This window comes from Takifugu flavidus, chromosome 12, assembly GCF_003711565.1.
Source record: "Takifugu flavidus isolate HTHZ2018 chromosome 12, ASM371156v2, whole genome shotgun sequence".
NCBI lineage: Eukaryota > Metazoa > Chordata > Actinopteri > Tetraodontiformes > Tetraodontidae > Takifugu > Takifugu flavidus.
The window spans coordinates 12,073,970-12,087,104 of NC_079531.1; the positions used below are offsets into that span (position 1 = coordinate 12,073,970).

Genomic DNA, 13,135 nt, shown 5'->3' on the forward strand with positions numbered 1-13,135 from the left:
AACCTTCCAATCATGTCTGCAGTAGTGTTAGACACACACGCATGCACGCACGCTGTACATCACATTCTTCTATGTAATCGGGAAAAAAGGATTTGCATGTGCAGCAAAGCTCAATCATGACTCATTCTGTTATGCATGCCTTTATAATTCATTTTGGATGAATTCCTTGTAAATCTGCAGCATTTTCTCTGGGTGAACGTTGTTGGTTAAGAACAATGGGTCACATAGATGAATCTGATTCATCTATGTGACCCGTCTATGTGATCTGTGATTGTATGATTCATTGAACCATGCAATCTGACCATAGGGACAGGACCTGTTTCAGTGACATGAATTCTAATAGTTGAGAACATTCACGCAAACATTGAAGTTCAAGGCTGATGAGATCAAAGGGGACGTCCACATCACCAGTACATTTGTCCACACATCAATTCTTGATCATGCATGTCAGCAAGCTTTTCTTATTGGGGCAGAGTCGGACCCCAACACAGACCGCCGGATAGACAGCAGTCAGCAGGACATGGACAAATGTCTGACACAGGACAGGAGTGGAAGCACAGCCTAGATAGACAAGGGTGGAGGAGACAAAGACCGGCTGGAGACCTAACCTGAGACAGACCAGCAGGGGACCAAACCTGAGATAGACATGAAACAGACTGGCTGGAGACCTAACCTGAGACAGACATGAGACAGAGCAGGGTCAATCAGCTCAAACAGAATGATATGCAACTTTTAACAAAATTATAATATTAAATAATCATCTCTGTAGCTTAGCTTTATGTTTTACAGGATGTGACATATGTTCAAGGTCATGAATGTAAATGATGCAGGGTCAGGTGGACAGAGTACTTCATACTTGCATGAATTCAAGTGGAAATTTCTTTTGTCTCTGTGTCCCCAACATGAAGACGAGGGCGATGAAGAACCCAGACAAGATTGGCTGCAGAGTCGCTCCCTTCTCAGCCATTGAAGGTGTCTCATCCCCCAGATCGCTCATCTCCTTCAGGGTCATTCGGTTCGTGGATAAAAAGATGTATTTCTCTCTCTTTGTTCTCTCTGTTTTGTTGGCTTGGACCTTTGTTTTACATTTCGACAACCTTTCATGTTTGTTCTTCCACTGATTTCTAAATGTATTTCTTTCAACAACAATCACCCAGGACATATTTTCTGCACTCATTTTATCATAAATTTCCAGACTTCACTGCAGCTATATCGATATAAAGTCATCATGAACACAATGTCCTTAATAACATTAATTAAGAGTTTTTCCCCACTGAGGGAACAAAGTGGCTTTTAATTATATTCATCTGGTAACAGAGTCTCATAGTATCCCTACAAACACTTCATTGTGTCTGGATGATACATGAATTAGCTGAAATCTGTTGTGACTTTGAAGAATTCTAACATAACTTTAAAGATAAACTGCATTATTCAGTGACTAGCAATAAAATGGGGAGAACATCTAAAATGTGTTGAAAATCAGCTTTATGCCTAACTATCAGCATCATTTTCATCACTTCTTTCTGGAGATACTGGCTCAGACCCAGTTAGTCTTGAAGTATTCAATGATTTGAAATGTCAAAGCATTCATCTGCAGCACAGAGGATACATTCTATGCTTGAGCAAGTGAGTGCACAAGGAATCGACTCTGGAAGGGGAGCATGAGGTAAGACTCAAAGGGAGGGAGGGAAAGAGAGAGAGGGAGTGAGGGAGAGGGAGAGGGAGAGGGAGAGATTGTGGAGGATTGGCATTTGAGCAGGAGCAGGAGCGAGTAGCAGGTCTCTTGGAAAAGGAGGGAGTCTCCTCTCTCGTGATTGGGAATCCAAAGTGTCTTCAGCTTGGCTGGAGAGTCAAAGAGGGTTCCCCGCTGGTGGAGGGCGCCCCCCCCCCTCCCTCTCCAGTAACGCAGGACTTTGTTTTTGTGAAGCAAGGAGCGGACAGGAGGGATCAGGAGGAACATTTGTTTGTCTGACAGATGGCACAGGAGGAAAGATCTCTGACTCTGGACCGGTCCTCTCGGGCTGACTGAGGTAACGTATGTCAGCGGCACAGAGCGAGCTGCATGCTCACACACTCATTCTGCTGCACTGTTTGTCCTGAATGTGCGCGAGTGGATGTTGAATAATGCACGTGAAAGTGTGAGATATCAGTTGACAGGCAGCACCAGGAGGGATGATAGGACAGGAAGTGTGTGTAGCTCAGCCACCACCTCATCAGCACCAACTCCGCATGTACGTGTGTGTGTTATTTAACATGATACGAGCCGTTGTGATCGAGGTGTACTTCCCTGACCTTCATTTGCTTGGCGCCGGGGTGACAAATGCTAACTACAATCCCCCTGCCAGCATTTTCTCTTTCTCTGCTCCCACGTTCAGCACACAGATGGATGCTCAGGAAGCAGCAGAAGCAGGTGTTAGTTCCTGGAGTGGCATCAGCAGAAACTCTGTTGATGCAGAATGGCAAGAAACTCAGCAAAAGTGCAGCTTGGCTTTTATTATGTGGTTAAGTGCTGCACTAATTCCTCCCAACAGTTGTGTGTTGGGGGTTTTAAGGCTTTTCTGACCCATGCAGATGGTGCACATGCGTCTTGCATGAAAAACAAAAGCCCAGAATCAATGCTGTGAAATGCTTAAACGGTAGTATTTGACACAGGATTAATCTCACATGATTTGTTAGCGAATTGCCAGCCCTTCCTTTATCAAACACGCGGTTTGAACACAATGCAGCCATCACAGCTGGAAATGTATTGTTTAATTTCCCTGGAAAAATAAGTGACAGTCTCAGAAATGTGGATTTTTTTTTTGTTCAATGTGGGGAAGTTTGCTTCAGAAACAATAGATGAGTAACCAATTATTCCCTCAGCCTCCCTCAGCCCGTCTCTTGTCTCTGTCCTCCGGTGTGGGAGGACAGAGGTTGTCCCTGCAAAGTCCACTGTAGTGCCTGATAACTCAATATTATTGATTAGCTTATTTCAAATACAGTTATAATCTTCAGGGAAGTTAGTTTAAGGCTCCCCTTCTGCAGTCCTAATAACGCTCTCAGATCAGAAGTTCGGTGGCCTCCAGCCCGCTCTGGCCACTGAGGGAAGACAGCAGCACCACAAACTTTCTCACCTTGGAGAAAATGCATGTGAGTGGACGGAGTGTGCACGTTCAGAAGCAGATTGACTTCCAGCATTTTCAGATTCAGTTTGAGCAATGTGAGCTTGGTGGTCTGAGTCACTGGACACACTACTATCAGGACACATGTGATTATGCTGCAGGGCATCATCAGATTTTCCCCTTCCAAGATTTTTTAAATGATTGAGTCACTTTTCAGCTCAGCTCTGGTTGAGCGTGCAGCAGAGGCACGATGTTGTTGGGCCATCCATGGGCAAAACCGCATTTCCATTCACTTCTTTAAAAAATGCTCAAACAAAAGCGTTCAACACCTTTAAAGCCCCCCTTCCCATTTACCTGGAAAGATTAAGATCAAAAGCAGACGTTGTTGAACAGCCCAGCCCAGGCAGCACTGTTCTCTCCCCACGTGACTGACTTGGAGACACAGACAGGAAGTCCTCACAGCAGCTGTTGCAGTAGCGGACACAGTCTTCCCTCCCTGTGCCGAGCTCTGATCGCATTTTATCGTCTCTGATTGTCTTATGCGAGCACGACTGTGCAGACTCTCTGTAACCAGGAAGTCCGGGCTGTGCATGTTAATCTCTAGTGATAAAGAAGTAAACTGATAACAAATCAAAAGGAGGATCAGCACACGACCACATCCACAGCAGGCGTGCTCATTATTATTTTATGATTATTTTTTCATTTTTATCATTTTTTCTACAACCTACATTAGTTCAGTAGTGTGTAATGATGTGTGTGTCATAATATTGTCAATAATTGTAAGAGAAATGGCTAATAAAAGTGGCAACAAACACTGATACTGAACGACAGCACTGGTAACTGATCTGGTGATCAGAGCTATGCATGAACATCCAGATAATAGTGGCAGCACACTGTGAGAGTCCTGGAGCTCCTCCACGCATGTGCACCACAATGCTATATTGAGGATTCATAAACTATTTAGATCTTACAAGACATGTCAAGAATAACAAGAATCTGGAAAAACAGTTGTGAATTGGTGTAGATGTGAGAAATGTCTGAGGAGTTTTACCAGTGTTTTGGGGACATCTCTTAAGCTGTGATGGTGCTTTTGCAAGTAGAGTAATTGCTAGGTTACGTATAGTTCACACATTCCATCTACCTGCTGTTTGCCATTGTGCACAACGATGCTGTGGCATTTTGTGGGTGTGTGTTCGACCTGTGTATTTTTAGCAGCCATTGACCACGCTCAGAATGAAGATTGATACTCCCAGGGTCACAATCCTGCTCCAGAGGCTCCTGACTGAAACTCACACCATTAGTACCAGACTAAGGATGCTAGAGCCTTGAATCTCCTAGTAGAAGTGGCCGAGAAGATGATTTATAATCCATCACAGTTCTACCACTTTGCTCCCCCAAATGTGGCATTTGTGCACGTGTGCAGTGGAGCTGTGTCGTCACTGTCATATTATTGTAGATGTTTTTTGTTTTTCTGCTGTTTATTTCCTGCTGTGATCCCTGTGTGGTCTGTTCTGTCTTCTACCTCTTCTTGAAAATATTCCATCCTACTCTCACGTCACTGTGGTTTATTTTACCATGACTGATAAAGGTCACTGCCCACTGTCCCCTAGACATCACCATGGAGAAAGGTTGCTCTCGGCATCTCAGCAGGTTCAGACATGACTGTACGGTGCAGGTTTCTTGTTTTTGCTATTAGAAATTGTTGCTCTGTTCTAAATTCACAGTTTCCTTGGAGACCAACTCTTTCCTGTATGTGTGTACTGTAAAACACAACCGTTATTGTTCACTCTCTTCTCGCTCTGCATAGCTATACAGTCACTGTCATGAACTCCGTACCTGCAGCCATCTGCAAAGAATCTCCATGTGATTGTTTGTGTGCCACCATTCAGGCACCAAACAGTGAACACGGTCCAGCTCTGGGGCCGGTTATAAAGGCAGCCCTGGACTAATAAACATGCCGCATTAACATTCCCCATTCGACTAATCTCCTGCCTAATCAGTAATAAAAGTCCAGCACTCAGCGGCTTAGCATAGTTTACATGTGTGAATGAGATTAACACATGTCACTTAGAGGCACTGATTTATTTTTTAAGCAACATGCAGTTTTATTAATTTCATCAGTGCCACTCACTGATTAACTGATTAACTGTTTGCTAATTTATGAGTGATTCTCTCTGGTTCATGGTCTGTTTACAGTGTAGCAGGTGTGAACTCAGATGGAAATGTTATCACCTTCACCTTCACTCAGTTAAGGTCTAAATTATTATCAATAAATGCTGGTGAGGAAAACCCTCCTGCCTTTCTGCAACAGTTCAGCAAAACTGAATCTGTCTTGAATTTACATTATATTTGTCCTTTTACTAAAATGGCCTCATCATCTAAAGGTGGATGGATGAGTTTACTTCAGTGAAAATGCAACATATATGATGGTGGTTAATGAGTTATTGTATTTGTCTTTTGTGTTTGATACAATAGAAAGGCTTGAGTTTCCAGGTATTTCACTAAAACATTTTAAATCCAATAAAAGCCAGAAACAGGCTCAATTACTCATCTGCTCATCTTCTGATTCTGGCTCCATGTTGGATGAGTGGGAGGACAAACATCTCAGTAGAGAGCTTTGGGATTTGTTGATGGATTTTTGGTATTTTGTGGCCAAAACAGTTTTTCAAACACAAATTTGCATTTAAATGCAAGTAAAAACTGCAAAGTGAAAAGTTTTATAGGCTTGATTTTTCCTTTGAGTGATGACACTGGGTTTATTACATTCCTCAGATGTAGGAACATTATGTTCACACCTTTAGAGAAGCAATTGGACTCTTTTTGTCCCCCTATAAGGATATGTTCTTCAGTTTGGACACTGTGGTTGTTGTGATCTAGCAGGAATCAGCAGTGATGCTCCTTTGGGAAATTAAGCAGCTTGTATTTAAATGAAACTTCCTTCATGAGACAGATACAAAGCAGAGGACACAACCAGGCATGCTAAAATTAGCAGCTGCCACCTTGTCTGTGAGATGGAAGCGTTGAATGTTTTTGCCCACTGAAGCAGCGTTTGCCTGCACAAGCTGCCACAATCTACTTTAATAACGGTTATTTGCAACCACATCGGGTTTAAGCAGCACATAGTGAAACTGCCCTCTGCATGCAGTCTTTCCCATAATACATAGTAAAGCTTTTCATAACATTTGGAGACATGGCGTATATGGCCAATGCTCAACTTTTGTTGCACTAGAAGCAAGTTATTGTCTGATGAGAGAAAAAGCAGAGTGAAACTGTTCAGCCACACAAACAGCAACAGTGGAAATGACATTTATTTATTAAATTCTGATATGAACCCGTAAGATTTCTCAGTTATTGCACAACCTCCTTCCATGACCACATCCCAGCTCTTATAGCGATTGTGACAGCAGCTTCATCAATTGTTCTCATGCCAAAATGCTTTTGGCATGTGAGTTTTTTCAATGACCTCAAGGTACCTCAGAAACAGCCTTCACTTTATGAATAAAGTACTATTGTGAGTCTCCAAAACAACATAGTCGTGTATGTTTGTTGTTGGTGCTCTTTAATACTCGAGTGTCAGAATTAAATACAAACCTCAATGTTGTCTCTTATAAAAAACAAAAGTCTGCTTCTGCTCTCTGTCCACTCCTCTAAACTCTGTCAAAGATCAATATCATATGCATGTCCTCATACACAATATCCAGTAAACAGAAGCTTATCCTTACCCAAAATAGAGTCAGTGTTTAGTTTCATTAAGGGTCCTTGTATTTCCTACCAAAATATTAAACAAATAAATTACCAAAATACTCATTTTAGAAGCTAAGTGAGGACATTTTTACTTGAAAGGACTATTTAAGCGTTTTTAGGGTTGTGGATAGGTTTAGGTTTGGGTTAAGTTTAGGTGGAGGGTTATATGGGATGGTTAAGGTTGGGTGTTAGATAATATATTACTGTATGCGTCTTCACAAGTCTTCACAAATATAGTACTACAAGGATGTGTGTGTGGGGGGGTGCGGTATTTACTGGTTTTGTGCAAAATGCAGCACTCTGAATAGGATATAACCTCTCTGGATCTTCACTTTGTATTTCTCGCTTGTGGTTTATTGACTTTTCTTCTAATATTCTAGCAGTTGTACCGTTGATTCCGCTGGTCTCAACTGTGTGTAACATCAGTCATTCGGTAGTTACAGGAAGTCAGCTACCTTACGAAGGTGTTTTACTCTTTGTTCGTGTGTTCAGCACAGCCATCCTGAACGTGTGTGTGGCAGAGGCGTCCCCTCCCTTCAGCTGAACCTTTCTGCTTCCTGCTATAAACTTTACCACTGACTCACCAACCTGCAGCTGCTTCCTGCGTCTACTTTTATTGTTTTACTGATGTTGTGAGAAAAGTGTGTTATTTTCATAAGTCTGGCTTATAGAGCCATTAATCAGAGGAGGTATCACACTTCTAAACCACCTTACGCACTGAGTTTTAAACCCAAACTAGTGTCACGAGAAATAAAATCAGGGTTTAAGAGGCCATTGCTGGTGTCCTTCCAGACTTTAGGAATCTGTCATCTGAACGTGTGTCAGGAATAAGTGATCCAATATAATAGAAGCTGTTATTTAGCTTTCATCCAGGCTTGAGCATTTATTACTTCTGATTTGTGTTGTCTTCCGGAGTTCTGCCAAGCTCTCAGTCACCATCACCGTTGTTTTTCGATGTTCCCTCTGCTCCCCTGCAACCTAAGGACACAGAAAAGTCAACACTGTCATTTCTCTTCTAAAAATGCATTTGCATTCTTTACCTCTATATTAAGATGCCTGGATGAGTTCTGTTGTGCATTCAGGAGTGTTTCTGGGTGGAGCTGAGATCCTGCCTGTTTATTTATGGGATGACACATTGTGGTGCGCCATCATCATCTTTATCAAGAATAGAGCAGAAATCACAACTGTAACTTGATTAAGAACAAATGATCACATAGTGGTTATGGTCACTTTTAATGTATGATGATGAAAATGACTATTTTAATGTAACACTAAGGACAGCAATGTTTTAAGGTAAGTAAAACCCATTCGTAATTCATCATCTGTCACTACACCCTCATTTTTCAGAACCTTGTCAGCAGAAAGTCACAGCTGCAGTAATAACATATTGCAGCCTGTAGCCTCACATATGTCAGTATGACTTTCAAAGCTGTAATTTTCAGAATGAATCATGGAAATAGCACATTTGCACACCCTGTTTGTCATCTGCTTACAAGGAGGAACAATTGTTGAAACCCTCAGTTTGTTGAGAAAGAGGCTGTTGGGGTCTGCCAAAGTCAAAGCTACCTGTCACCCACCTGGGCATATGTGGATTATGAAACCTGTTAAGAAGTGAAGACCCATCATTGACAGGAACATCAGATGCTGGGCTGACAGAAATCTCACCAAAATCACTAGGACGTGTGAGTGTGTGTGTGTGTGTGTGTGTGTGTGTGTGTGTGTGTGTGTGTGTGTGTGTGTGTGTGTGTGTGTGTGTGTGTGTGTGTATGTGTATGTCCAGATGAATAAACAATGACAATGTGAAGCTACAGGACCTGAGCTGATGCTGAAGAGCGTCACTGTGCAGTACATAGTCTGCCCAAACAACCCTCTACTCACCAGCCACACACATACAACACACCCCAACACCATAATCACTGCAGCATGAAGATAAATCTTCATGTCTGTCCTCTCGGTGTAGCTGAATTTTCTATTTGCTTGGAGCTGCATCAATAATTCATGACATGCCCTTTGCTGCCAAGTGGCGAGGTGACTTCTGATATTTTACTTTAGGTAATAGATCTGCTAGCACTTATTTAATTAACCTGCTGAGCATTAATGGTTAAAAAATGAACTCCTTCACTCATAACTCAGGACAAGGAAGAGGCTACATTAATGGTGTAGGTGGACTGGGGGCACGTTCAGTTTCCTGTTTCCTTTCAGCCTTTACACACAGGTCATAATCCAGACTGATAACAAGCGCTGCACAGGTAAGAGGGCTAAATATCATCTCACTTAATCAGAGCAATGCTTATAGCTGTCCATAGACACATCAGTCTGTTATCTGCTGGGGTGAAGAGGCAGAAGCAGTTTAGCATTAGAACCTAAAACTATTTCATTTCAATCTAAACCCTAAAGCAGTAATTTTGCACTACTCCAATATTCTTCAACTCTCGGCTCTTATGTCATTACTCGGTCACTGAGAGTATTTGTTCCCCATATTTATTGTCCATCTTCTTCGTTGGCAGCCCTCAATGCACATGTCTGTAGTAATAAAGTCATCTTCTGTCTGGTTTTAGGTGGGTGCTCTGGCCTGTAGCTGGAGCGTCCCTGATTGGTCACATCAGCCATAATTTAAGCCTCCAGCAATAATTTCTAACAGTCCTTCAGACACAGATGGGCTACTGTAATTATGTGTAAACACAAGAATGTGTGAATGTTTGTGCCTCAAAACATTTTAAACCCATATGCTGAACCATCCTGTCTACTCCAACCAGCTGGAGTAGGTTAAACATCCTCTAATGCTTCTCTGCTTACACCCAAATAGATGAGTAAACAAGATGAGTTAGTAAAGTTTTATTTGGTTAATTAAGTAGTGACTGAGCATTAGTCCTCCCTGTTTCTGTGGAAATGCAAGAGAATTCTCTTCTGTCTTTTTCTACCTCGTGTGTGTGTGTGTGTGTGTGTGTGCGTGCGTGCGTGAGTGCGTGCGAGCGTGCTGTTAATGAAGTGCGGGGGAGTAGTGTGTGGGATTAAAAATCAACCTCGAGCCTCGTTGTCTCCATTCTCATGAAGCTGCTGGATTAGTGTCTAAAAATGCATTGAGCCAAAAACTGCTGCAGAGCGCCTCCACTCTCCTACTGCACATCTGCCACTTCGCTGCTAATTCTCCATTTTGTTGTCCTCATTTCTTTTGCTATTTTCGTGTTCTTCATGACACCGATTGGTGGGTTAATGCTGTTGGGGCTGCAGCCTGTGCAGTAATCAGTCAAAGATGTGTTGGCAGACTGACTAGGTTGTGTTGGTCCCAGACTGGATCTCAGATAAGCAACCACCAAAATTTGTAAGATATATTCTGCTAATCATGCAGCTGAAGCACTACAACAACAACAGCCACCATTAGAGCTGAGCAGTGCTGGGCAAATAATGAGTGCATGCATCTTTAACATTAAAAACCATGTGACCATCTGCTTCTACTCATTACAACACAAAAAAGATCATTTTTGTGAAATAACAGAAATGAAACCCTTCAAATACACCTTTACTGATGATGGAATCATTTCCTAATGCCACCTTTTTGTGGTTGAAACAAAATACCAGAGGATAAATAAAGTGGTAATGCCATGAACCTTTAGAATATTCTTCGGTCCTCTTTGTAGGTGTCAGGACCAGTTAGTCTCTTCCCTCCAGCTTTATGTCCTTGTCTTCCCCACATCCTGTTTTTTTTAAGTATGGTGTTATCTTCCTCTTCCTTTCAAGCTTCCCACCTGTGTGATTGGATTGCCATCCTTATGATTTTCACCTGTTTTGCCTTGAGAATCTCCCAGCATCTGTCTGATGTTTGGCATTTCCTCAAAATCCTAACTCCACACCTGTGTGTCCAATCTTGGGAGTGCTGAGCCTGATAGTAGGAGACTGATGCAGGGATCTACAGTATGAGCTGATATAAAGTTGCCCAGTTGGCAGTAACATGCTGCAGTTAGGGCCATGATTTACTCAGCAACAGCGCATAATATCCACACACCTGCAGTGAGGTTCTAATCTCCTGGAATTGCCTGGAGAGCCTCTCAAGGAGCAGTTATAGTTGAATGGTTTCTCAGGGTCTTTTCCTCCTGCCCAGCAGACAGTCATTCCTTTTTACCAACATTATGTCCATGATCTCAAAGATGCAGAGAAATCTCATTTTAAAGCCATCGTTTTAAGTCATTTATTAAATGCTGCTTGCAGAGGGTCAGGTCAAAGATCCTTTTTGGTGTCTTTTACAACTTTTCCCCTTGTTACTGTAAGCATGACTCTTATGTACACATGTTTCATCACTGTACATTTAATACAGATGAAGCAGATATGGCTGATGATGATATCACATATGTGGTGAAAATAGAGGAGAAGAAATAGAGAGAATATTAGAAACATGAATTAGGTGCTGCTGTTGGTTGGAGGACATTTTTATTCCCTGAGAAAAGTGAATCATTGTAAAAGCTGCTGATTATTGACTCGGTTAACTACTCTCCTTCCACCTTGAGGGAGTATCTCACGGGAGATCAAAAACTAATTCATACCTTATAAACCTGACTGAGATTCTAGAGATACAAACCCTGAGACAGGTCCGAGCTTAAGACTCCTGCCAACACTGTCTGTCTGCTTGGGCCAAATGCAAAAAAAAAAAGTTTGTGCAACAGTCAACATGATTAAATATTCTGAATGCGATAGTCCATCTGTATTTCTGTCTTTTTTGTCAAAATTTACCTTGTTTTCTGTCTGCGAGGGTAAAATTGAAAACATTATTTATGAAAGAAAGAATAGAAAAAATATTGCTGAAACGTTGAGACTGTATTGAGCTACTGTTTGAAAAACTGGCTGTAACGTGAATTACAAGTCTGAAAGAAAAACATTTGAAAGTTAAATTAATGCTATTAGCTGGGCAATCATCAGACTTCCCCACAGCCCATTTTCCCTACTGTGTATCAGTGAATAATGCTGATTGTAAGCAGGATAACTGCAGATCTGTCTCTGGCTCAGCTGCTGGCCTTTTTTTGTCTTTTCCCCATCAATAGAGTCATTGTCGGAGACTGCTGAGTCCAAGAAGTGAGTTGTTTCTGTCCGGCTGCAGCATTTGACATGCCGCACGCACAAGGACACGTTCTGAGAGGGAAGATGGAAATCCAGTTTAATCACCCCATTCAGACAGACACGCAGCCCACATTGCTTTTCTCTGAGCCTGAAATCTTTGTTCTCAAGTTTGGGGTTTCATGGTCTGTGAGACTCGTGGTCATGTTCATTGCTCAGCTCAGTGTTGAAAGTGTGCTGCTAACAGGATGTTTTTAATTAAAACAGAATCTCACTTTTACTAAAGATGCAGGTTCACCAGCTGATTGTTTTGGTCTTTCATTCTGTTATCTACCTTTTATTTTACTACCAGCAGCACAATGTTCACTTTTCTGCAGATGGCACTTTATAGCTTAATGTACCTGAGGAGTCAGTGCTCTGAAATGCTTGGGTCTTCATTTTAATTCTAATAATAGTAGATGAGGACATAGTTTTATCTTATATTAAAAATCACCTTTGTCTCCCAGTTGTGCCCCTTTCCTTTATTCAACATCAGAAATATCAGGCTGTTCCTGCCCCAACATGCCCCCATCATGTCTGGTCTCAACCAACCCAAGTGGTCCCAGGTCACCTCACTGATGATGGAGCTCCACTGGCTACCTGGAGCTGCCATCATTAAGTTCAAGTCACTTATGCTGACCTACTGACTACCAGCTGGATCGGCTCCCTCATGCTTGAACAATCTTGATGGAGGCCACATTGGAGGTCTGCTGTGTTCCACACATGAACGGCACCGGACAAAGCCACCTGCAAACGTGCTTAATAGTGGAACGACCTCCTGACCTCTGTCAGAACAGGAACGGCCTCCTGACCTCTATCAGAACAGGAACGGCCTCCTGACCTCTATCAGAACTCTCTTCCGAGAGCACCTGCTCTCCTAACAGCATTTCTCATTCTCCTCCCAAACGGATCAGTTGGGCCAGGGTTAGATAATGTGATCTTCCACTATAACTTCAATCTTCATCTGTAATTGTTGTGAACATAATCTTTGCCTGTCTGTGTTGGAGACGGTGATGTGGATTATCCATGAGGGATGAGTGATAGACATCTTCCTCCTATCCACCACAGATTCACAGGTGTCCTGTTGTGAACCAATAACAGACCCCAGCCTTCCTAAGAAGTTAACTTGGTTGGTTCGGGTTACTGGCTGCTGTCCTGTGAACCAGAACACTGACCAGAGATGGTTTTCATTATCGTACTACACA

The 13,135-nt window shown here is 42.3% G+C and overlaps 1 protein-coding gene across 3 annotated transcripts in view; it reads left to right on the forward strand.

Moving 5' to 3' along the window:
- The first annotated feature begins 1,836 nt into the window (after positions 1 to 1,836).
- gramd1bb (GRAM domain containing 1Bb) overlaps positions 1,837 to 13,135 on the forward strand; it is a 59,182-nt gene continuing 47,883 nt past the window's right edge. For 2 of the 3 annotated variants that reach the window (XM_057048593.1, XM_057048595.1), the window contains exon 1: positions 1,876 to 2,030. The gene's annotated coding sequence lies outside the window, so the exon portion shown is untranslated. Of the gene's footprint in view, positions 2,031 to 13,135 lie in introns of all 3 variants that reach the window. The other variant, XM_057048568.1, reaches the window with a different exon arrangement.